The sequence below is a fragment of the Quercus robur genome, chromosome 10 (assembly GCF_932294415.1).
Source record: "Quercus robur chromosome 10, dhQueRobu3.1, whole genome shotgun sequence".
NCBI classification, from domain to species: Eukaryota; Viridiplantae; Streptophyta; class Magnoliopsida; order Fagales; family Fagaceae; genus Quercus; species Quercus robur.
Genome location: NC_065543.1, coordinates 5,082,421 through 5,107,232, shown reverse-complemented (window position 1 = coordinate 5,107,232; position 24,812 = coordinate 5,082,421). Strand labels below are relative to the sequence as shown.

Below are 24,812 nucleotides of genomic sequence, written 5' to 3'. Positions count from 1 at the left end.
TCAATTTCATTGGATACGATCTTGTAAAGCGTAATGTAAATTAAATATTTGGAAAAGTAGAATATTGAAAAGCTAACCGAAGCTTCTTCTTTTTTTTTTTTTTAGAAGAATAAATTAACAGAATTTGTTTCAGAATTTTACGGATTCTGAAAATACTTCTAATTGATCACTCCACTAAAACCAAAAATAATTAATTAATAAGCTACTTCCAAATTTCACATAGTTTTATAGCAAAATTGAATCATACTTTCTTTACATCCTAACATGTATTATGTTAGGAGCTTTTGCTTACTGCTTATGCATGTAACGAATTAAGTAACTGAACTATTTGCTTCTAATTAATTACTTTTCTATTTTCATTTGAATGAATAAAAATAAGTAAGGTTTACTGTAAGGAAAATGTAGAACTCTAGATTAGACTCCATTTGGTACAAGCTGAAAATTTCAGCTTATTTGCAACTTCAGCTTATTTTTGCTACTATTCATGGGTTTTATTGCACTTTTTAGTACTATTCATGAGTCTCACTGTACTATTCAGCTAACTTTTACTTTTATTTACAATATATTCAGCAAAATTTTTCAATTTTAGCTAAATAAGTTGTTTTTAAACAAACACTAATCAACAATTTTTAATATTAGTCAAAAGCCTTGCAACTCAATTGACATTTTTTTTTTGTATTTCCAATGAAGATATTTAGTATTCAAATCCTTCCAACCCTAACAATCAGTGTATATACATTGATTGTAAAAATTTTAAAAATTGTAATTTTACCTTAAACAAAAACAATTTGCAATTTTGAAAATCATGACTAATTTTTATTTATCATACACATGAATTTTTATAAGATTGATTTCTAATTAGATAAAAATAATTACCAACTTTTTATAGTTTATCAATAAACTAATCATACCCATTTTAATCTAAAAATAACTTATTTTATTCTATCATGACATATTCATTATTGAATCTAACATATTTGAATCAACATAACAAATTTTAAATATTATTCTCAGTACTATTAACTAAGACACGAAATATTCTACAGTTGGCACATTATAGTATCAAAGAGAGGGTCAAGTATTTTGTGGCTCAATAGTATAATTCAAATTTATCTTCTCAATTATTGTAACTAGTATAACACCGTGCATATGCACGGGTATAATTAAAAATAATCATAATTATACATTTTTTTAGAAGAGATTTAAATTATACATAATATTAGCTTACACTTTTTTAAAACATACATTTCTAAAATATGTAATGATTTTTCATTATATATATATAATTTATAATTTAATTGGATTTAGACTCTTTGATTTTTTCACCCAATAATTCACTTATCACAAAAGTTAAAAATAAATAAATAAATGGATATATGGCGAAAAATTAAACTTCAATTGAAATCTAATTTAGAATCTAATTAGATTTGGACTCTTCGATTTTGATTCACTTAACATAAAATTAAAAATTAAATGGAACACGTGGTACGAAATTGAGAATCCAATTAAAATCTAATTGAATTTTTTATAAGCTTAATTTGGCTATTAATATATATATAATCAAATTTTTAAGTAAAAAAGAGATTAGGAATACGAATATCTAAAGAAGTTTTGTATGAATAATAACCATTAATCTGCTTTTGACATATGGTATTAGTTATTACTCGCCTGGAGTCAGTGGCGAAGCCACTTGATGACCAAGGGGGGCCTGGGCCCCCCCAAATTTTTTGAAAAAAATGTTTTTTTCTTAAAATATCTTAAATAATTTGATAATTTTTAAATAATCTTATCATTTTGTACCCCATACCTGATAATATACATACATATTTAAGAAAGTCTAAAAATAAACATAATTTTTATTTAAGTAAAATACAATCTATAAATATATATATCAACAAATTACAATAATTAAATATTCATTATCTTTAAAATGAACATATAGGTATTTTAACAATTATCTTAATAAATAAATGTGAAAAAATTGAGTTATGAAGTATTGTATATTACTATTTTATATTTCATACCAAAAAAAAATATTATATATGACTCCCCCAAAGATAAATTTCTAGCTCCACCACTGCCTGGAGTGCATCAGATGCCAAGAAAAAAAAGGATGAAGGGGCAGGGGCGGAGCTAGAGGGGGGCGAGGAGGGGCACCTGCCCCCTCTAACTCCTCCTAAAATTTTCTTGTCCATGTAATCTTAAATAGTTACTCATTGGCATAGAGAAAAACAAAAAAAGGACTCTCGCTTGGTTGAAACTTGAAAGTGACTCTGACAGGAAAAAGAAAGTAAAAAATAGTTTTCTCAAATATCAAACCATGTTACTTTTTCACCTATTTCACTGTTCTTGTATGTAGCTTTTGTCTTGCCCCACGTTTGACACTTATTTCACAACTGTTTTCTTTTTTCTTTTCTATTATTATTTTTACCATTTTCACTATAAATGGCACTACAAAAAACTTGATTTTTAGTAGCGGTTGCAACCACTACTAAAACTATTAAAAACTGTTGCTAAAAGTCATATAGGTCTATACCAGCGGTTTTCTAAACCGCTGCTACAACTTGAATAACCGCTGTTAAGTTCCCGTTGCTATAGGTCACTATAGGTTATAGCAGCAGTTTTAGGAATCGCTGGTATAGAAAACATCTATAGTAGCAGTTCTATAAACTACTGTTAGAGAATTAAAAACTGCTAGTACACACAACTTTACCTTTTGGAATTAATTATTTATACCAACGGTTATATAACTGTTGCTATAGATTTTTTAGTAGCAGTTCATAGAACTGCTGCTAGAGAATTAAAAACCGCAAATACACACTGCCCTTCCTTTCAGAATTAATTATTTGTACCAACGGTTATGTGACCGCTCCTATAGATTATTTAGCAGCAATTCATAAAACTGCTGCTAGAGAATTAAAAAAAACCGCTAGTACATAGGGCCATTTTTTTTGAAAATAATTATTTATACTAGCGGTTATGTAATTGCTGCTATAGATTCTTAAGCAGCAGTTCTATAAACCGCTACTAAACAAAATTAAAAATGTTTGTATACCCTTCCCTTATTTCTAGCATGAATTATTTTTAATAGCGATTTTGTGAATTGCTACTAGATATTCTTTAACAACAGTTTTATAGAGCACTGCTATAAAATAAAATAAAACCACTAATTCTCTCATTCGTACACTTTGTTATAAATTAGTTATTGCAGCAAAAAACAACCGCTACAATAGGTTCCATATAGGAGCAGTTATAAAAACTGTTACCGAAGGTATAAACATTATTGAATATTACAAAAATATTTTTTAATTAAATTTTTCCCTAAAAATTAGTAATATAACATGTTTGGAATGTTATTAAAATCCACAATTCCAAAAATCAAAGTAATAAAATAATTGCAAATAGTTAATAATATTGATCCAAATGAAGAAATAAAACTTTACAATTCGAAGTTTGAAATCACAAATAGCTAAATAAAAGTGTAAACAATATTTTTTGGTACATAATTGTAGACAACCTACAATAAAAACTAAGACTATAAATATTCCCTTTGAAGTATGCCAAAAGTCACTCCAGCATGAAACTTGGTCTCCCTTTATATTCCAATGTATTGTCTTAGTTTCCTGGAATACAATAAAACATATATTTGCATTAGTGAAAACTATATATGTATAGGCAAATCTTAGAGAATATATCAAATGACTATTGGAAAAGAAAAATGATGACAAATACATATCTTCTCATGTGCATTATTTTTATTGTATTACCTCTAAACCAAGAGTCAACAAGCTTAGCATAATCTTGGCGATTTACTATATTTGGAGCCTCAACCACTATTTGTGTTGCAGTTTTTGACTTATCAAAGTGCTTTGCTTTCAAAGCATGCTTCCAATTCCTCCATTGATCACCCAATCTCTTTAAATTATGACGCTTGATTATCTCTCTTGCAATCTCATCTTGAGGGATGTCATTAATCCTGAAAAAAGATTAATTTTCACTAATATTTGATTAAATTAGTATATATTCATGAAATTTAAGAATCACATGCACATATTCAAAGTCAAAACTAAACCTCAATTCAGTCATTACTCATTTTATTAAAAAAATGCTAAATCTCAATAGATCAATAAATAAATAAATAAATCAAATAACTAATTAAAATTATTTTATTTTATTTTATGCTATATAATATATTTATTTATTTAATAAAAAAATGCATAATAGTTTAAAAATCTTGATGTTTACCTGGGGATTAATGGTTAAAAACCATACATTCAATCACCCTTCAGTCTCCACTCTCTTAGATTTGGAGGAATAGCAAATTCTCTGAGAAAATTGTAAAAAAATATTGGAGATTAAGAAAATTGATGAAGTGGGATACAAAGAGAGGGGTTAAAAACTCACCTGTGAGTTGTTGTTACGACTCCTTCCACAAGAGTTTTTTTTTTTACAGTTTCTGGTTGTTTGCGACTCCTTCCACAAGAGTTTTTTTTTTTACAGTTTCTGGTTGTTTGCGTGAGAGAAACCAAATTCAAGCCAGTAGAGATAAACTTCAAAATTGAGATATGGTATCATGGATGGAGACAAACACGGAACTGAGAGGATATGGGGAAAACGGAATAGATGAGAAAAAACTGGGAAAATAATTCACCTTTCCCGCTCCCCTATTTTTTCTCTAAAATAAAACTTTCCCGCTACCCAATATCTTGTCCCGCGAAATAATGCAACAATATCTGGCGCAACACTATTGCACTGCCTTGTTTTACTCTCAACGACCAAGTAAAGGCTTGCTTTACTGTTACTCGTGCTTTGTGTAAAAAAATTCTTAAATATTATGGGAACCTTTTTTGTATATAACCCATTTTTTAATTGGCACAAACCAATGTCCGCCCACTCCACTATAATTTAAAGAATTTGAAAAATTAAAATAGTTTATGACACCTACTAATTAATAAAAATATAAAATTCATTCTCAAAAAAAAAAAAAAATATAAAATACATAAGCTTATATATAAAATTTTTATTATAAATAATATATTTAGCATTAATCATTATGTTTTATAGTTGAAAGAAACTTAGCCATTCTTGATATAACCAATATGGATTAATATTTTAATTTTAAATTTTTTTTATATGTTTTATTATTCTATATTTTTATAATATAAAATTATTTTTAAAAATTATTTTATTTCATTACATTTTTAATCAAGATTGGTTATTTGTACAGAATGTGACAATTCGTGTTTGCGGATCGGGTTCGTGTTTTGTCGAGCCATGAGTATTAGGTTATATGAGTTGACCCGAACCTGACTTGTTTAATAAATGTGTCAGGAATCCTCAACCCGAACACAACCTGTTTATTAAACAGGTCAACCCGACCCGACACGTTTAACTCATTTAATTAACAAGTCATGTAAAAGTCAATGCAAATGAGCCATTTTTAATAATCTAGGAGAGTAATAGTCCTAGTAATTATAGAATTAATGTATTTTTTTTCTCATTTTCATTTATTTTAATTGTACAGAGTAAGAACCAAAAAACTCTCTCGAGTTGGGTCCTTAACCAATTTTTTTTTTTTGGGGTAAAGATAGGGTTTAAAAGCTAACTTTGAAATAGTGTAAAGGAACTTAGAATAAAAATACTTAAAGGCTAAGAGATTTGAAAAATGAATAATACTCATCTTATATAAAATCTCATCGGTTTGTCTGAGGAAGACTACTTATACTCGAGGGTGATCACAATAATCTATCTCTAGACTTAATCTTCAAGTGTTTATAATATTCAAGTATAGGATGATGACAGCTGGTTTTCGCGAGTATTTTGCTGGTAAGGCATTCTCGCGAGATACCCGCGAAACATTCTGTTTTGCTATTTTGTTATATCTGATACACCATGTCTCTACCTACACTATTTATACCCACATATTGAGAGGAGTGCTTTTTCAGAGAGAAAACTCTAGCCATAACCCTTGAGAATTAAAGATTGTCATTCCCACAATCCTCTACACAATCCATTGTAGTTTTCCTCAACTCTTACCTCTCCATATCCAAATCTTTGAGAGGTTGATAGCCCAAACACTTAACACACCCATTTTGAGTGTAAAGTGAGGTTTTGGAGTTGCTGGGAAGCATTGGAAGAAGACATTTGTTTAATGGATGCAATCGGGTTGAATTGCGTGATCCGGAGAGCTAGAGAAGACAAGGCTTCATTAAGTAAGTTAGTAGCAGGAGCTTGGAGGGCACAAGTACATGGGGTAGACTAAGCTGAGAAGGTTTTTTGTTATTCGTGTACTCCAACTCATTCTCTAGTGGATCGATTTACCGTTTGGAGGGCGGAGGAGAGGTTTTTCGTTGAGTTCTTCGGTTTCCTCTTCGATAACACATCGGCGTGTTATCTTGTGTTTGCATTCTTCTTCCCTACTCTTTTAGCTTTCATTTTACTGATTGATATATGATGAATATGGCTTAGAGTAGTTTATTGTTTGTTCGCTCGCATTTACTCTATTCCGCACTTAGTTTAAGTTAGAGTAAAATTAACTGAGCCGTAGTTGTAATTTGGGGGTCTAAACAGCTCTTGTGTTTTCACATCAATTCGAGCTTTCACCATAAATGTGGCATGATAAGTTGGTGCAGTGCATTTAATGTGAAGGAGATGGTTACTTTCTAAGTAAGCTTCCTCCAACCTTCACTTGGGGAAATTATTGTTCCTCAGCCAGATAGTATCCTAGGTATAGCCTGATAGCCTTCATTTGCCTGTTTACATTTTTAAGCCTGTCTTCTTCCTCGACATAGGCTTTTGGTTCAAACCTTCCTCAGGTTGGTCTTATCGGAATTTTAGATGATGATTTGTTTTCAGACAGGTCTTCTCTGAGCTAATTCCCTTGACCTCTGGGCCAAAATGCTTGGTTTGAGCCCATTCCCTTTCCTTAATACATAATTGGGACCCTTTGGGCTCAACCTAGGCCCAATCCTCTTTGATTTTTCCTCCCCCCCCCCCCCCCCCCCACACCCACATTAATAATTCCATTTGCTTCTCAATAATGCACTTAAAGTCTTGGTTTTTTTTTTTTTTTTGATAATCAAAAAGGGGGGCGGGGGCGATCATATGTGACTTACCCCCTAGGGTGTGACCTAATAGGGGCACCCTTCCCCCCCCCCCCCCCCTCCCCCCCCTCCGCTAGGAAATGTTGGATTGAGCCATAACTACTGTGACCGGAGCGCCACAGACCTCACCCTAGAACCCCAAGAGAGTCAAAGTGTGGGGCACAATGCATGCCATGAAAATCCCCCAACCCCCCACATGGTACTCGCCACGACTCGAACAAGTTTATAATTTGAAGACTTCATTAGTTATATTAGAAGTTTTTTGGCCCTAGCCTTTAGACCAATGTCGATGTTAGTAGTTAGGTGTCTCTTAACTAAATTTGTTATATTATAAAAATAAAATGCCTAGATCTCACCATGTTGCACTTGGCCTTAGTATGGTCGAAACCCATGGCAACAACTCAACAATAAGGACAACGGATTTTGAACAATGGAATTTGCCCACCTCCATATAGTTACGTTATTATTTTTTTTAATGAGTAATTTTAATCAAAATAACAAACTATCATATTATTAGATTTTTATATTGGTCATTATAAATTATTTTATTTTTATAGGATTTTGGACTAATTGTTCCTGAAGTTATGACAGAAATATGGTACAAGTTAATTTTAAGGCTGAAAAAATTGAGTATGTTGATAACATAATCAATTTTTTTTCATACTCCATATTTTATAGTCTTGAGAACTAAAATTATTTGTTCTTATCTATGTTATCTATTATAAATAGAAGAAATTATCTATTTCCATAAAAAATAAAATAAAAATTATTTGTTTCACCAAAAAAAATGTAATTTCTTAGATAAAGCATGACCCACGTAATAGCCTGAAGATTATTTTGCTCTTCAATCGTTAGCAATCTTCATTTTGAAATAGAAGTCTATCAAAAACTAATATCTTTAAAAAAAAAAAAAAAAAAAAAAAAAACGGTGTAACCGAAGGTTTGAAATTCTCTTTTATCCGTAATACCCAAATCTTAGATATATTTTGGCGCGTATTCTAAAAAAAATAGATATATTTTGGTGCGGGCGCGAAATATTGCTTTGCCTCGGCTCTCATTAACCTTTTCTGTTGCTTTCACTTCTCTTTTGTCTCTCTTCCCTGTCTATCTTTCACTTCTCTATCGCAAGAAGGAACTAATTTTTCAAAAGGTTTGTAATTTTTTCATCCATTTTTTTCCTCTTTCTAATGTCATAGATAGTACAGAGGTAGTCAAAGTATGCTAATATTAAGATAGTTGGGTCTAGCCTTACTCTGTATACTTGGCTTACTTAGCTCATATTGATATATCATATATAATTTTAGGTTGTGGCCATGAGTAATACTGAGAAGGTGAAACTTACTGATAAAGTTAGATGGCTTGCTGAAGGACCCAATACTGAAGCTAGACGGATGAAACGATATGTCGTCAACGGCACTAAATTCCGAACTAAAGATTATGAGGAAAATAAGAAAACTCAAAACAGTGGAGTCAGTGTAGCAACAGATGGAGGCATTACCTACTACGGTGTTCTGTCTGACATAATTGAATTGAATTATTATGATAATTTGAGATATATATTATTCAAATGTGATTGGGTTGACGTTGATACAGGTAGGGGATATAAGATAGATGAATTTGGGTTCCCCCTTGTCAATTTTTCACATTTAATACATGTTGGGAAGAGAATGACAGATGACCCATTTATTTTGGCATCTCAAGCTTCACAAGTATATTATGTTGAAGATGAAAGAGACAAGGATTGGTTTGTTGTTGTCAAAACAAAACCAAGGGATGTGTTCGACGTTGGTAATGGTGATTTGAGTGATAATGATGTAGACATTTATTGTGATAATGAGCCATATGATACAGTGATTGAAAATCCACCTAATAATGCGAATGAAGACCTAAATTGGGCTCGAAATGATGTGGATGGAACTATAGTCGATACACCCCTTACACTTGATGAAGAGAATTTTATGGATGATTCTGAGTCTGAAGAAGATTACTAGTCACAAGAGGGAACGTGTTTTATTGTTTTAGTGATTCTTGGTGATTAATGCTTTCAAGGGAGAATATTGTTTCATTGTAGCTTGCCTAATTAGTTTATCATTGCTTGAGTACCCGTCTATATTGTTTTTATTGTAATGTGTCTAGTGACTATTTTGGATTTGAAACAATTATATTGCTTGCAATATTTACTTTGTTAGTGTGAGTTTTTAAATTGTGGATTTAAAACAATACTCCCTCCGTCCCACTTTGTTTGTCCTCTATTCCATTTTGAGATGTCCCAAAATATTGTCCTATTTCTAAAAATAAAAGCCATTAATTTACTAATGTTCCTATTATACCCCTATTTTATTAATAATTTAATTTTTTGATAAATTTATTTAAGGGTAGTTTTGGAAACTTATACATTTTAAAAGGTAGACAAGACAATAAATGATGTTCCCTTAAAAAATTTGACTTTTCAAACAGGACAAACAAAGTGGGACGGAGGGAGTATTTTCTCAGCTACTAGGACTAACCTTTTTGCCAAGGTGTATGAGCCATTTTATTTTCAAAATTTTTATTAGACTAGTACATAAATAGCATTATACCTGGTCCAATAGCTTGAAATTTATGCTCTTCTCATTTCTTTAGTGCTAGCTGAGTTCCTGCACGATGGGCGGGGAAACTTATTATTAGTTTTTTCCAATATTTTAATAATTTAGCCAAGAATCTTGTAACTTAACTAGTTGCCACATTTCTAACAAAGATGTCCAAGTTTCAAATCCCCCACCCCAACAATCGATGTATAAAAAAAAATATTTCAATAATTTTTCCAGTAAAAAAATTGTAATATTTAGTTATTTTATATACAAAATAGAAAGACAGTAAGAATACTGTAGTGATTTGATTACACTATATATGTGTGTGTGTGTGTGTGTGTGTGTGTGTTCAAAATTGAAAATTGCATGATATAGTAGCTAATATAGACAAGCATGTTTCATGCCTACTAAAGAAAATGCAAATATCATTTATTTATTTATTTTTTTACATTCTTGATTGTGTGTAACTAAATTTTTTTTTTCCCTTTTTGTTGGACATTATTTCAGTTGTTGCAAAACCAACTTAATTTGAGCAAGAATACCATATTTCAAACTAATTTTTTCTCACATATAAAAAAATTCAATTGTTTCTAGTATAAATCTTAGAAAAATGATATTAAAATTTCATTATGCTTAAAATAAATAATACAACAAAATAAACATATTTATTCTATTAGTAATCTTTCTAATCACATAGAATAAATACTAAAATGTTAGTTCTCCCCGCCCCCCCCCCCCCCCCTCACACACACACACACACACACACACACACATATATATATATTACATGTCACTAAAATGAGTTAGGAAATTATGGTCTTCTCAATAGGTGTTTGACACCACACTAAGATTGCTGAGAATAAACATCTTCACAATTTAAACCAGTAGATAACAGTAGTACAATGGTTTGGGGGGTATTTTTATCATTTAGTGATTTTAGGGATTTTTTTTTTGGTTCATTGTAATCATTCCTAATGTATTTTGTAAATTTGGAGGTCTAGGGGTATATTGTTCATTTTGAAAATTTTAAAAATAGTTCTCTAGTTATGGACATTCTAGAGATATTTTGGTCATTTTATAATTCTAGGGGTATTTATGTCATTTTGAGTATTTTAGGTGTATGATGATCTCATTAGGGTATTAGTTTTCTACATTGGAGTATAAAAATTAAAAAAAAAAAAACAAAACAAAACAAAAATGACTAAACTTTGTAGTTTTGTATTTAGAAAACACCTATAGAAGCACAAAAAATAAAGTATATTGTAGCAGTTGGGAAACCATTGCCAAAAAAAAACAAAAAAGAAAAAAATTGTAGTTTTGTATTTAGAATCACCTATAGAAGCACAAAAAATAAAGAATATTGTAGCAGTTGGGAAACCGCTGTAAAAAAAAAAGTATATTATAGCGGTTACAAGAAAACCACTGCTACAAAGAGACTTATAGTAGCATTTGAAAATCTACTACAATAAACCCGTTATAGTAGCATTTTTTGTAAGTGCTACAAAAAAGACCACTGTTATAACTCAAGTTTTTTGTAGTGTGGTACTTTTCACAGTATTTTATTGTTGAGTGATGTTAGAGATGTTACAAATTTTACTATTTATATATCTTACAAATTGGCACGTCACCAATCACAAAAAAATAATTCTAAACATCTATTCATTATATTTTTTTTCACAGTATTTTATTGTTGAGTGATGCTAAAATTGTTACAAATTTTACTGCTTATATCTTACAAATTGGCACGTCACCAATCACAAAAAATAATTCTAAACATTTATTCATTATATTGTTTAAGTAACACTAATCACATTTTTATCACATCAATTTATAAACTTTTTGTTGTAAATTTTGTAATAACAATGAATTGGTTATTTTTGTTTATTTATTTTAATGATATGAAACATATTTATTTTCTTATAATTGTTTATTTATTTTGTTATTATTATCTATTAATATTTTTTAGATTAATTTCACTTTAACTATTATCTTTCAATTTGCCCCCTCTGAACCAAAATCCTGGCTCCGCCACTGTGAAGGGGTGTAATCAAAACCAATTCATTCACCATCCTTTGTTTTTATCTTCGAACCCTTCACACGATTTTGGTGAATTATGGTAGTAAAGTGCTTGTCCGCGTGGCTTGGAATGCCTTGATTGGTTCCAGTCTTCTCAGGTTCAGTGTACTTCAAAAGGACCAAACTATGAGTACGTAGTTGATTCCATGCGAGAGTCATAGTACTTCTTCACACAATAGTTTTCAAATAGCATTCTCGTCAACATTTTATCTAATTCCGCCGTTAGCTTCACATAGGAATTAGCACTCTCACTAATAAAGAGAAAAACACAACAAAGTGTTAACATATATAGTACATAGAAAACAAAAAGTATAAGCTATTAGAGAAGACAAAATGTATAAACTTAAGTACTAATCAAAGAATCAAAGTTACAGAATTTAAAAATTGTATCTAAGTTTTATTCATTATTCTGTCAACCTTAGAATATTTTCAAAAAAACAATTAAAAAAAATCAATGAAGAAGATAAGATTAGATTATCACCAGTAATTATCATTCCCATTTGGCAAGAAGATATTGGTCAACTTTTGAGTTACATCTTTGGAGGTTGCGTTATCAATCATCATGCGCTCGAAAGGCGGAAAAGAGGAATAGCCATGGAAAGGCCTGTCATAAGTGACTTTCAGTTTGGTTTCTGTTGGGAACTCAAACAACTCTCCTATTGAGGTAAACATTGTGTTGTGAAGCTCTGAAAGATTGTTTTTGCCAAGTTCCACCACAAAACAACCATACTTTTCAAGTGCATTGCAAACATCTTTGCAAGCTGAGAACGATGAACATGAAGGGCTTGTACCAGACTTCAAGTCCAAGTTGGAGAAATCAAAAACTGGAATCTTAGCCTGTGTTTGGATAGCCACGGTTCTTAATTTTCAGTTCGACTAGGAAGCTTGAGGGGTGAGAAAGCAAAATTGTGTGGAATGCATTGATATGTCATGTAGTGTTATTTATAGATAGGCAAAGTTTTTTTTTTTTTTTTTTCTTGAGAAGAGCTTGACGATGCGCAATTTCTTGATTACATTTTTGTTATGTGCTTAAAAATTGACTCATGCATTTACAGTCCATATAAATATAATAAAATTTGTATTAGACTTTGACAGGAATGACGATTCTACATCCCACTGACGAAGATAACATTAATGACGAAGGAATCATCCATGATGAAGTCATCAGGAACAACGAAGAAAGCCATCATCACTGACGAAGGCAGGGAGTCATTCAATGCAGTCAATCAATGACCTGAGCAGTTACGAAATCGACCAAGCAGACCGTTGGGAGCCTCTTAAAAGTCTCATTACTGGATCAGGGGCGTTACTTCAGAGAGCATTAACAACCCCAACGGCTAGCCCCTAAGGCCTCAGGTATAAAGCTTTCATACAATTAACAGAAGGTGAGATATATGCAAAAATACTTTGAAAGTACATTCTGCTTCTTTACTGTTTTTAATTATTATCCTAACTTTGGCATCGGAGACTTTGTGGCAGGCACCACACCGATGGCTCTCATCGAGCAAACCTTCACATTCCACAGGGGATTCCATCTGCCCACTCTTACTGACGAATTTGTGTTCCATCAGTTTGGCGCCGTTTGTGGGAACGAGTTTTCAGATTCATACTCGAAAACGTAGTTTCCATCTATTCTCCATATCCAGATGGAATCCAACCCAGATTCAGCAACCTTGGCCCAGCAAGTTCAAGCCCTTGCAGCCACCATTGAGGAACTCACCAGACAGAACCAGGAAATGAAGCTGCGGCTCCAGCAGGTTCAACAAGCTCAACAGGAAGAAAACCGGTCCAAGGGTAACCCGGAGGAAGAGGGGGATAGTCAACGGAGGGAAACCCCCCGGAGACCAACTACTCCGGACGAACAAAACTCAGATCTCCTTTGGGAAATGAGGAAAGAGATGGACGAACTAAGGAGCGCTATCAAAGAGAAGACAGACCGGAGCGTAGACAAAATGATAAGGGCTACGGATTCGCCTTTCACTGCAGCGATACTTGACTGCCCCGTGCCGTCAAAGTTCCGCTTGCCTCAATTAGAGCCATTCGACGGACTCAAGGACCCTCAGGATCATCTTAATACCTTTAAGACGACTCTGGGTCTTTAGCAACCACCTGACGAGATATTGTGTCGTTCCTTCCCTACGACTCTCAAGGGAGCTGCAAGAGAATGGTTTACTAAGTTGCCAAACTCGTCCATAGACAATTTCGATCAACTGAGTAGTGCCTTCTTGCGCCACTTCATAGGGGGACAACGCCCAAGGAGGCCAGTAGATTACTTACTCACCATAAGACAGGGAGAGAAGGAGACTCTGAGGTCATATGTCAAGTGATTCACCCGGGAAACTCTGGAAGTAGACGAAGCTGATGACAAGGTGCAGCTGACGACCTTCAAAGTAGGGTTGAGATCCAGAGACCTCGTGGCCTCTCTTGCAAAAAACCCCCCGAAGACGATGGCTGAGATGCTCCTGAAGGCACAAAAGTACATGAACGCGGAAGATGCTCTAGCTGCTATAAAAGATACTGAGAGGCCAGGAGACAAGTCCAAAAGGGAAGACGACCGTAGAGGGCAAAAGAGAGACAGACCAGAACGTCGGAACAATGAAGGGAATAGAAGGAAGGACGACAAAAATCCTCGAACGGTAAAATTTACTCCTTTGGTTATGCCTGTTGACAAGATTTTCACGCAAATCAAGGACGAGCATTATCTAAAATGGCCCAGGCCATTACACTCGTCCCCCAACGTACGTGACAAGAACAAGTATTGCCGATTCCATAGAGACCATGGCCACAACACAGAAGATTGCAGAGACCTGAAGGAGCAAATAGAGGAATTAATACGAAAAGGAAAGTTACAGAAGTATGTGAAGAAAGGAGAATATAGCAAGTTCAGAGACGACAACAGGACCCAACATGAAACCTTCACTCGAGATGACGACCATCCGTCCCAGCCTCCACGCAAGGTGATCGGGGAGATACACACGATCACAGGAGGACCATTCTCAGGAGGATCATTTAGATCACTCAAAAAAGCGTGCCATAGACAGGTGAACAGCGTCCACACCATGCCTCCGTCCAAGCACCGACGAACATACCAAGACATGTCCTTCAGTGAAGGAGACGCCAGGGGAGTAAAGCAGCCCCACAACGATCCCCTGGTCATAGTGCTGAATATAGAAGGGTTCAACACCAGAAGGATCCTTGTTGATAACGGGAGCTCAGCGGATATCATCTACCTCCCAGCCTTCCAACAGTTGAGATTAGATCCAAAAAGGCTCCGCCCTTTTGACTCTCCGCTTGTCAGTTTCAGTGGAGACAGGGTCTACCCCAGGGGTATAGTGACTCTAACGGTGACGGCAGGGACCTACCCATTGCAGTTGACCAAACAAGTAGACTTCCTGGTGGTAGATTGCCCCTCGTCCTACAATGTCATCATTGGGAGGCCCACCTTCAACAAGTGGAAGGCGGCAACGTCAACCTACTGTTTGAAGGTGAAATTCCCGACAGACAACGGCGTGGGTGAAGTGAAGGGTGATCAAGTCCTGGCAAGGGAGTGCTATCAGGCCGTACTGGCAAGAAAGGAGAACCACACATGGACGATTGCTGAAAAAGAGGAAGACAAGATGGAGACCCTGGAAGCAGTGGAATTGGTAGAAGGAAATGCGGGCAAGACGACCAGGATAGGGACGACGCTAAGCCCCGAGATGAGAACGAGACTCATAAAGTTCCTTAAAGGGAATCTAGATGTCTTTGCATGGAGTCACGAGGACATGCCGGGCATATCTACAGAAGTCATCCAGCATAGGCTGAATGTGGACCCCAGCAGGAAGCCCGTTCAGCAACGACGAAGAACCTTCGCTCCAGAACGAGATCAGGCAGTAGCAGAGGAAGTAACCAAACTCTTGACGGCTGGATTCATCCGGGAAGTATATTATCCAGAATGGCTCGCCAACGTCGTCCTGGTAAAGAAAGCGAACGGACAGTGGAGAATGTGTGTAGACTTCATCGACCTGAACAAAGCATGCCCAAAGGACAGCTTCCCTCTACCAAGGATAGACCAGCTCGTGGACTCCACCGCCGAGCACAAGTTACTGACGTTCATGGACGCCTTCTCAGGGTACAACCAGATAAAGATGGCTGAAGAAGATCAGGAGAAGACCGCCTTCATCACAAGCCAAGGACTCTACTGTTACAAGGTGATGCCTTTTGGGTTGAAAAATGCTGGAGCTACGTACCAGAGAATGGTAAACAAAATGTTCAGCCAACAAATTGGCAGGAACATGGAGGTATACGTGGACGATATGCTCGTCAAGAGCAAGGAAGAGCTCACGCATTTGGAAGACTTGGAGGAGACTTTTGCAACCCTCAAAAAACACCAGATGAAGTTGAATCCAAGCAAGTGTGTTTTTGGGGTAGCCTCGGGAAAGTTCTTGGGATTCATGGTGTCCCAGAGAGGAATAGAAGCAAATCCAGAGAAAGTACGAGCTATCATTGACATGGCCTCACCCAAGACCGTCAAGGATGTACAAAAACTCACAGGAAGGATAGCAGCTCTAAACAGGTTCGTCTCTAGGGCCACTGACAAATGCCTGCCCTTCTTCAAAACCCTGAAGCAGGCTTTTGCTTGGACCGACGAGTGCGAAGCAGCATTCCAAGAGCTGAAGCAATACCTGAGCAATCCACCTCTCCTGAGCCCGTCCAAAGGAGGAGAGAACCTATACTTGTACCTGGCGGTGTCAGCCTCGGCAGTAAGCGTAGCTTTGATTAGAGAAGAAGGCAAGAAGCAACTCCCGGTGTACTACGTCAGCCAAGCCTTTCAAGGAGCTGAGTTCAGGTACCCAAGGATCGAAAAGATTGCGTTTGCACTAATAGTAGCCTCGCGCAAGCTCAGGCCATATTTCCAGTCAAATCCTATCCTTGTGATGACGGATCAACCAATTAAGAAGTCAATGAACAAACCAGAAGCAGCAGAGAGAATGGTCCAATGGGCAATCGAACTCAGCCAATTTGACATCGAGTACCATCCAAGAACCGCTATCAAGGCGCAAGCTCTGGCTGACTTCATCGCTGACTTCACTCTTCCAGACGAAAATGGAATTACAGACGAAGTTGATAAATGGACAATACAGACAGATGGTTCGTCAGCCCAAAAGAGGGGGGGAGTAGGGGTCGTCATAATCACCCCCGACGGAGAAGTGATGAAATATGGGGTTCAACTAAAGTTCCCAGCCACCAATAACGAAGCCGAGTATGAAGGAATATTGACGGGCTTGAGGCTTGGGAAAGCTCTTGGTGCCAAAAACTTGCTGATCCAGAGTGATTCAAAGCTGGTAATCGGACAGATCAGTGGAGAGTACGAGGCAAAGGAAGAAAGGATGCAGAAATACCTTAAACTGACAAGGCAACTAACTCAGGAGTTCGACACAGTGGAGTTCGTCCAGATACCAAGAAGCCAGAATATTGGGGCCGACGAAGTATCAAAACTAGCGTCATCAGAAGAAGGGAGGACGAGCATAGACATGGCAATAGAGATCCAGAAACACTCGAGTATTGAAGAGGTTGCGGTGTTCACCATCCAGAGCACAGACACCTGGATGACGCCCATAATATCCTTCCTCCAGGATGGGCACCTACCTCAGAATACTGACGAAGCCAGAAAGATCAAGAAGAGAGCAGCCAGGTTCACGATCCTGAATGACGTCTTGTACAAGAGAGGCTTCTCTATGCCTTACCTAAAGTGTGTCGACGAGGAAGAGGCCAAATACATCCTGGAAGAAGTACACGGAAGAATCTGTGGCGACCATGCCGGCTCCAAATCCCTGGTCAACAAGGTGATAAGGGCAGGGTATTTTTGGCCAACTATGCAGGGGGATGCTGCTGATATCGTCAGAAGGTGCGACAGATGCCAGCGGTACGAGAATGTGCAACGGCTTCCAGCAGAGAAAATGACGACCATAGCCTCCCCATGGCCATTCGCACAATGGGGAATCGATATCGTCGGTCCTCTGCCCCAAGGTAAAGGTCAGGTAAAATTCCTTCTAGTTGCTATTGACTATTTCACAAAATGGGTTGAAGCAGAGGCCCTAGCAACCATCACTGAGGCTCGGATCCGGAGCTTTGTGTGGAAAAACATAATCTGCAGGTTCGGGATTCCCTTGACGATCATATCTGATAATGGGAGGCAGTTCGACAGCCAAGGCTTCAGAGACTTCTGCTCGGACCTCGGAATCAAGAATCAGTTCTCATCCCCGGGACATCCCCAGGCAAACGGACAGACGGAAGTAACGAACAGGACGCTGCTCAAGATAATCAAAACCAAGCTAGACGAAGCAAAAGGTGTCTGGCCAGAAGAACTACCTAGTGTCCTGTGGGCATACAGGACTACAGCCAGAACCCCAATAGGAGAGACACCCTTCAGGCTTACCTATGGCACAGAGGCAGTAATCCCAGTAGAAGTTGGAGTAACAAGCATCAGACGAGGAACTTTCAGAGATGGACTCAATGACGAGGAACTGCGGTTCAACCTGGATTGCTTGGATGAAGTAAGAGACAATGCGTCCAGTAGAATGACAAAGTATCAAAAAAAGATGGCCGAGTACTACAACAAGAGGGTTAAACTCAGGCGACTAGACATAGGGGACCTCGTCTTACGTGGGAAGGGCCTTACCGCGTCATTCACTACTCTAGACAAGGAAGTTACCATCTGGAAACTATGGACGGACAAAAGCTCCCTCGTCCTTGGAACATTGAGCATTTAAAGAAATACCATGAGTAAATGTAATAAACGAATGCATTCGTTCTTGAAGTTAATAAAAATATTATTCCTCTGATGTTTTTGCGCAGGCAGTACTGGTCAATCATGAAGCCTATAAATCACTAAGTACAAGATTCCGCCTTGACGGATGTAAGTTACTGACGACCATCATAGAATGGTTAAAAGACTAAGTAACAAGATTCCGCCTTGACGGATGTAAGTTACTGACGACCATCATAGAATGGTTAAAAGACTAAGTAACAAGATTCCGCCTTGACGGATGTAAGTTACTCACGACCATCATAGGATGGTTAAAAGATTAAGTAACAAGATTCCACCTTGACGGATGTAAGTTACTGAAGATAAAAAAAAAAAAAAAAAAAAAAAACTATGTGACAAGAGTCCGCCTAGACGGACACAAGCCACCCAGGCAGAACCCCCTGGCAGTTGCAAGTGGCAGGAGTCTATTTGACGGAGAAGAGAGTGCGGTACATCAAATCAAAACAGGATGCAACAACTAATTAACAAAGCACAAAACTATAGACGGATGTAAATCAGCCAAGACATCTAGAGGAAAAGTAAGTACACTTCATTCAAGCCCATAACCACTGGGCCACTATCATTGTTTTCAAAATAAAATTAACTGTTTTGAAATTAGATTTACAAAAAGAAAAGGCCCAAAACAAGACGGGCACCCACCATAAAACAAAAGGGAAAATTTCTAAGTATTCAAATCAGGCATCAGCTGTGTCTTCACTGGCCGGTACGTCAGCAACAGGCTCAGGCGCATCATCACCAGGGACAGAAGATGAAGCCGCCTCATCCAGAGCCATTTCCTTGTCAACCTCTTCCAAATCCAGACTCTCCAGGTTGACTCCAGAAGGATGCTTGATCATATACCTCCGGAGAAGCTCAAAACCTTTGAAATACCAACTGAAGAGCACAGTATTGTACTCGTCAGTGGTCTGGAAAGCCTCCACGGATCGAGCAGCGATGGTCACAAGTTTCTCCTTGGCTGCAAGAAGCTGCTCATCCTTCTCGTGAGTTAACCCGCGCTCAACTCTGAGGTCGTCCTTCAGCACTTTGACCTTCTCCTTCAATGTCGTTGCCTCGTCCATGGAGGTGATTAGGTTCGTCCTCAGGTTAGAGTTCTCTTTCTCCAAGGCCTCCATCCGGGTTGTCAGCGACGCCACCTTGGCCCCTTGAGTGAGGTATTCAGCGGTAATATGGAGGCTCTCTCCCAACACCTGGAGGGAATTATGAAGTCGTCTGTAAAAAAAAAAAAAAAAAAAAAAAAATGATGAAATGTAGAAGGAAGAACTCCATACCTAGACGAGTTTGTGAACATGACGAGAGGCCACCTCGTTTAAGGACATGTCAGAAAGAGCCTTCAAGTCCGCTGGAGTAACGACTTCGTGAGCCCTTTCTACGGCCAACGCCTCGTCATCCCATATTGTGGATGAACGAGTATTAGTCTTCTCCTTCCCTTTGCTAGCCACATGCGGCCTTTTGGAGCCAGGAGTAGGAATCTCCTCTATTGAAGCAGTCGGGGAGGCAGTCCTCGTCGTTTCAGAAGCTATGGAAGGAACGATACTAAAGGGCATGGAAGCAGGACCCTTCCCGATAACTCGCACAGCCTTCTTCCCCAGATTGGACAGTGGTTCGTCCTTCTTTGATCTCATCTTTGCGTACATGTCCTTGTTAAATTTTGTCGTCATCTCTGCAAGAAGAAAATGCCTGTCAAGAATGCTTAAGTGTACATAAGAAGAATCAGCATTGAAGAAGTCAAAACTTACTCTTTTTGCCTTCAATGCCAAGTTGACGAAGAACGAAAGGAGACGGGTCAGGACCGAGATTGTAAAATACAAGAGACCGGGGGTCAACCAGTTCGTCCCAGCTCTCAATCGTCTCAGCGTACCCGATCGCAGTCTCGATGCGTTCCTTATACCGGCTCTTCAGTCCAGGTCGTCTCTTAACTATACCAAACAAAGAAACAAAGAAGTTAGCAAGACCAGAGCCTCAAAGGTGGCAAAATTAAAACGACGAGGAGAAATACTGACGCACCTAAGGTCGGGGTTCCCCACCGACGGAGCAACCTCGGGATATCACCCCAATCACTGCTGGATTGAGTTTCGAAGTCATCCCTAGACACAAAGAAAAAGCGCGACTTCCAATACCTGAATGACGAGGGCAAGCCCTTGACGATCCTAGTCTTTCTCTCCCAAGGGATTAATTCATAATACCCCCACTCCTTAGACTCTTTCAAACGATACAAGTAAGTGAGCTCGCCTATCCTGATCATATCCCCGTTGGAGGCCAACCATATTTGCATACAGTTGATCACGATCCTCCACGAGTTAGGCATGAGCTGCCCGGGAGCTATACCAAAATGATCTAAAAGTTCCATCAGGAACGGGTGGACGGGGAACCTAAGCCCGCAGGTGAAGGTTGACTCATAAAAACATATTTCACCTAGAAAAAAGTGGCAGGCCCTATCTTCTTCCCTAGGTAGACGAACACGAACCCTAGACGGAAACTGAAACCTATCCTTGAATCTACTTACGGTCTCGGCGTCCAGACCACAAATCTCCTTGAGGGCATAAAAAGCCCTAACCTCCTGAGGGCCAGAGACGGCTGTATCTCCTTCAGCCGGGTCACCACTAGATGATAGCCCAGTCTCAAGGTCACGAGACCTAACCTCAGACATTAATCCTCTCCCTCCTAAACCCTCGAACCAATTGAGCGATTGATGGAGCAAGGGCAACAATTCGCCCAAAACCACGCTCAGACTATTGCCCTCGTACACGAAATTTTCTAAAAACGGGTAAGTACCCAAAGACCCCCCTAGACGCGCAAAAAGGAAGGAGATCGACGGGCAAGCTATCCTAACCTCCAAGCTATCAACCATGGAAAATGCAGAAATCGGAGGGCAGAAAAATACGGTAGAAAACTAAAACCCCAAAAGAAAAACAAAGACCAACAACAGAAGAGAAATAAAAGGGAATAGAAAATCAGAAATTATGCTACAGTAAAAGAAAAAAGAAGAAAGAAAAAGGAAAGAGAAACGTACCTCCAATGGCGGAACAGCAAAAGCACAGCGCAAGGTAATTTGGAGAAGAAAGAAAATGCTCAGAGTATCATTGGAGAATTTGTCTGTCTTTGCTCTCTGAGAAGTAGAAGAAAAATTAAAGAGGAGAAGTTTTAAATTTGGGCCAAAAACGATTGAAAAACCAGCAAGAAACCCAAGGGTCATACCATTAATTCCACAGATCATCACGCGCCACGTGGCCATGATTGCGTGCAGCGCCGCCACTAAGCATTAAAAGCGGAACAGAACCCCAAGAGTCACAAGAAAAACTTTTCATCTTCTGTGATCGTCATGACATGTCACCGATGACCCCAGAACCTGGGGGGCAACTGACAGGAATGACGATTCTACATCCCACTGATGAAGATAACATTAATGACGAAGGAATCATCCATGACGAAGTCATCAGGAACAACGAAGAAAGCCATCATCACTGACGAAGGCAGGGAGTCATTCAATGCAGTTAATCAATGACCTGAGCAGTTACGAAATCGACCAAGCAGACCGTTGGGAGCCTCTTAAAAGTCTCATTACTGGATCAGGGGTGTTACTTCAGAGAGCATTAACAACCCCAACGGCTAGCCCCTAAGGCCTCAGGTATAAAGCTTTCATACAATTAACAGAAGGTGAGATATATGCAAAAATACTTTGAAAGTACATTATGCTTCTTTACTGTGTTTAATTATTATCCTAACTTTGGCATCGGAGACTTTGTGGCAGGCACCACACCGGTGGCCCTCATCGAGCAAACCTTCACATTCCACAGGGGATTCCATCTGCCCACTCTTACTGACGAATTTGTGTTCCATCAGACTTAAACCTTACTATTTGAGATTGAGGGAAAATAAAAGAGATGATGTCGGCATATAATGTAATTTTGCCTAACTTAGTCTTTTTTCTATAAACTTTGCCTAACTTTGTGTCATTCATGCATGCCTGCGGTAAATTTATGTGAGACTTTTAGACTAATATTTTGGAACTCTTGTGAAGCTGGAGCTCGTGTAAAGCTATGATGGGCTGAATAGGTAAGGCAACACTTTGACAATGCATTTGACATTGATGTTGCCAACTTTTTGTTTCTATTGTAAAGGCAGAACTTGCGCCTGGGCAGATGCAAGGTTTTCAGATCTGGACCGTTCATTGAACCGTAAAAGGGAAAGGTTCAAGGTTTTTGAGGTCGAACCGAGGTCAAACCGTGATGACGTCATAATTAATTTAATAATTAATTAAAGCCTAAATATAGATATTAAATTTATAAAACTAGCAAAATTAACTAATATATCTATATATGTGAGGGAAATTTAATGATTTTCAAGCATATATTTCATAATTAAATAAGAACGTTAATAAAATAAAATAATAACCATAAAAACATTAAAATTTATGATTAATTTTTGAAGTAAAGTTGAATATCTTTGAAGGATTTTAATTATAATTTTTTTTATTCCTTGTAAGAGATGGATAATTTAATTAAGTAGAATAAAATTGTGTTAAGTTGTTTTTTATTAAAAAAAAAACAAAAACAAAACAAAAAAAATTGCTAAGGGGTTGGACCGCACGGTTCTTGCCACCGGTTCATGCGGTCCAACCCCGGTTTTAGGGTTCACGGAATTGCCACATATGCCCGGTTCTTTATGCTTAAAAAACCGGTTTTCATCTCGGTTCTTGATTTTCACGGTCCGACCTCCCGGTCCGGTTCAGTTTTGAGAACTATAGGCAGATGAGCAATTGAGTTTTGTAAAGATCTTAAACCCATTTGCAAAATTTTCCATTAAACCAAAATTAGATGAGAAAAATCCTTTTCACCCTCTGATCCACAACTCCAAATTTGCCTTTAAAAAAACTATAAATGGGTTTGGTATATGTGTTTGGGCATAATATTTTCTTTTCTTATTTTAATAAGCAGTATTTTAATAGACCCATAAGTGTATTAAAAGGAAAATTTTGTGTACTCCCGGAGTAGCATAAATGCATACTCCCTTCTCTCACATGAATGGTGGGTCCCACCATTCATGTGAGAGGGAGGACTCCACATTTATGGTACTCCAAAAATACCTAATAATTTTTCACACTAAAAAGTAAAAACAATTTAGTGTGTCATCAACAACCGGGGGAGGGGGCTTATATATGCAGAGAACATGAAATAAATAAATAACTTTCTAGTGTTAAAATTACTCCAATCTTTAAATTACGACTATAAGAATATAAGAATTAGGTGCTATTTGTTGTAGATATAGGATCAATTAAGCAATCCCCCCCCCCCCGGCGGGCGCGGGGGCAGCAATATGTACTATATATGAAACTTAAACAGTCAAAGGATAATATTGACAAAAAAGATTTGATATTTTGGACTTATCTATAATCAACTATCACCAGAAATGTCCAAACAAGCAATAATATAAAAGTTAACATCTTTATTCAAGACGGTAACATACTCTCTTTAAGAGAGCATCATCAAGTATCAATCAGAAGTGAAGTTCTCAACAATTTTCCTTTCAATATAAACAACTATTAACTTAATTGTTGAGATAACTATTATGTTGTATTATTTATATGATATAATATATATATGATTATCAAAGGAAAATATTTATCAATTTTAATAATCTTTATATATATATATATACATACTATTATTTAACTGGCTTCCCAACTTTAGACTCTAAGTTTTGGATGTCCCAAAATATCTCAATCCCGCTAAGTTACAAGTCATCATATTATTATTTAAGCAACTTCCGAAATGTGGACTCTTAAGTTTTTTATGTCCTAGTGGGTTCTGGTTAACTTAACTGGTAAAAATCTCTAATGGTTGAATAAGAGATCTAAGATTCATTCTCCGCCTACACCAAAAACCGATTAATGTCTTAGTCTAATGATAAAGAAAACATCAAGAGCGGACTTTATAGGTTGAAACACTCTCTCAAAAAAAAAAAAAAAGTCAAGTGTCATTGTTTATTTTATATTCCTAATTTTCTTAAGTATCATTGTTTTTCAGTCACATTGCTTTCATCCCAGCCTTAATTTGTTTTTTCTTTCTCTCCTTTTTTTTTTTTTTTTGGGAAAACAAACAAGAATAATGCTACAGATACAAACTATTTTACAAATTTTTTTACAAACTTCTAATGTGGTGAGTGATTATTGGTAAATAAAAAAGTGATATTAATGATGAGTGTAGATGAAAAATAATAAGAGGTTGGCCACATCAATATTTTGTAAATATATTGTAA

The 24,812-nt window shown here is 37.1% G+C and overlaps 1 long non-coding RNA gene and 1 pseudogene across 1 annotated transcript; both read right to left on the bottom strand.

The window, feature by feature from the left end:
- LOC126703413 (2-oxoglutarate-dependent dioxygenase AOP3-like) overlaps window positions 1-24,812 on the bottom strand; it is a 47,210-nt pseudogene that overhangs the window by 271 nt on the left and 22,127 nt on the right.
- LOC126703415 (uncharacterized) lies at window positions 3,503-4,309 on the bottom strand. The gene is made up of 3 exons (XR_007648055.1): window positions 4,246-4,309; window positions 3,768-3,976; window positions 3,503-3,623 (listed from the first exon to the last, which is right to left on the bottom strand). It is a non-coding gene; the product is annotated as an uncharacterized LOC126703415 (long non-coding RNA).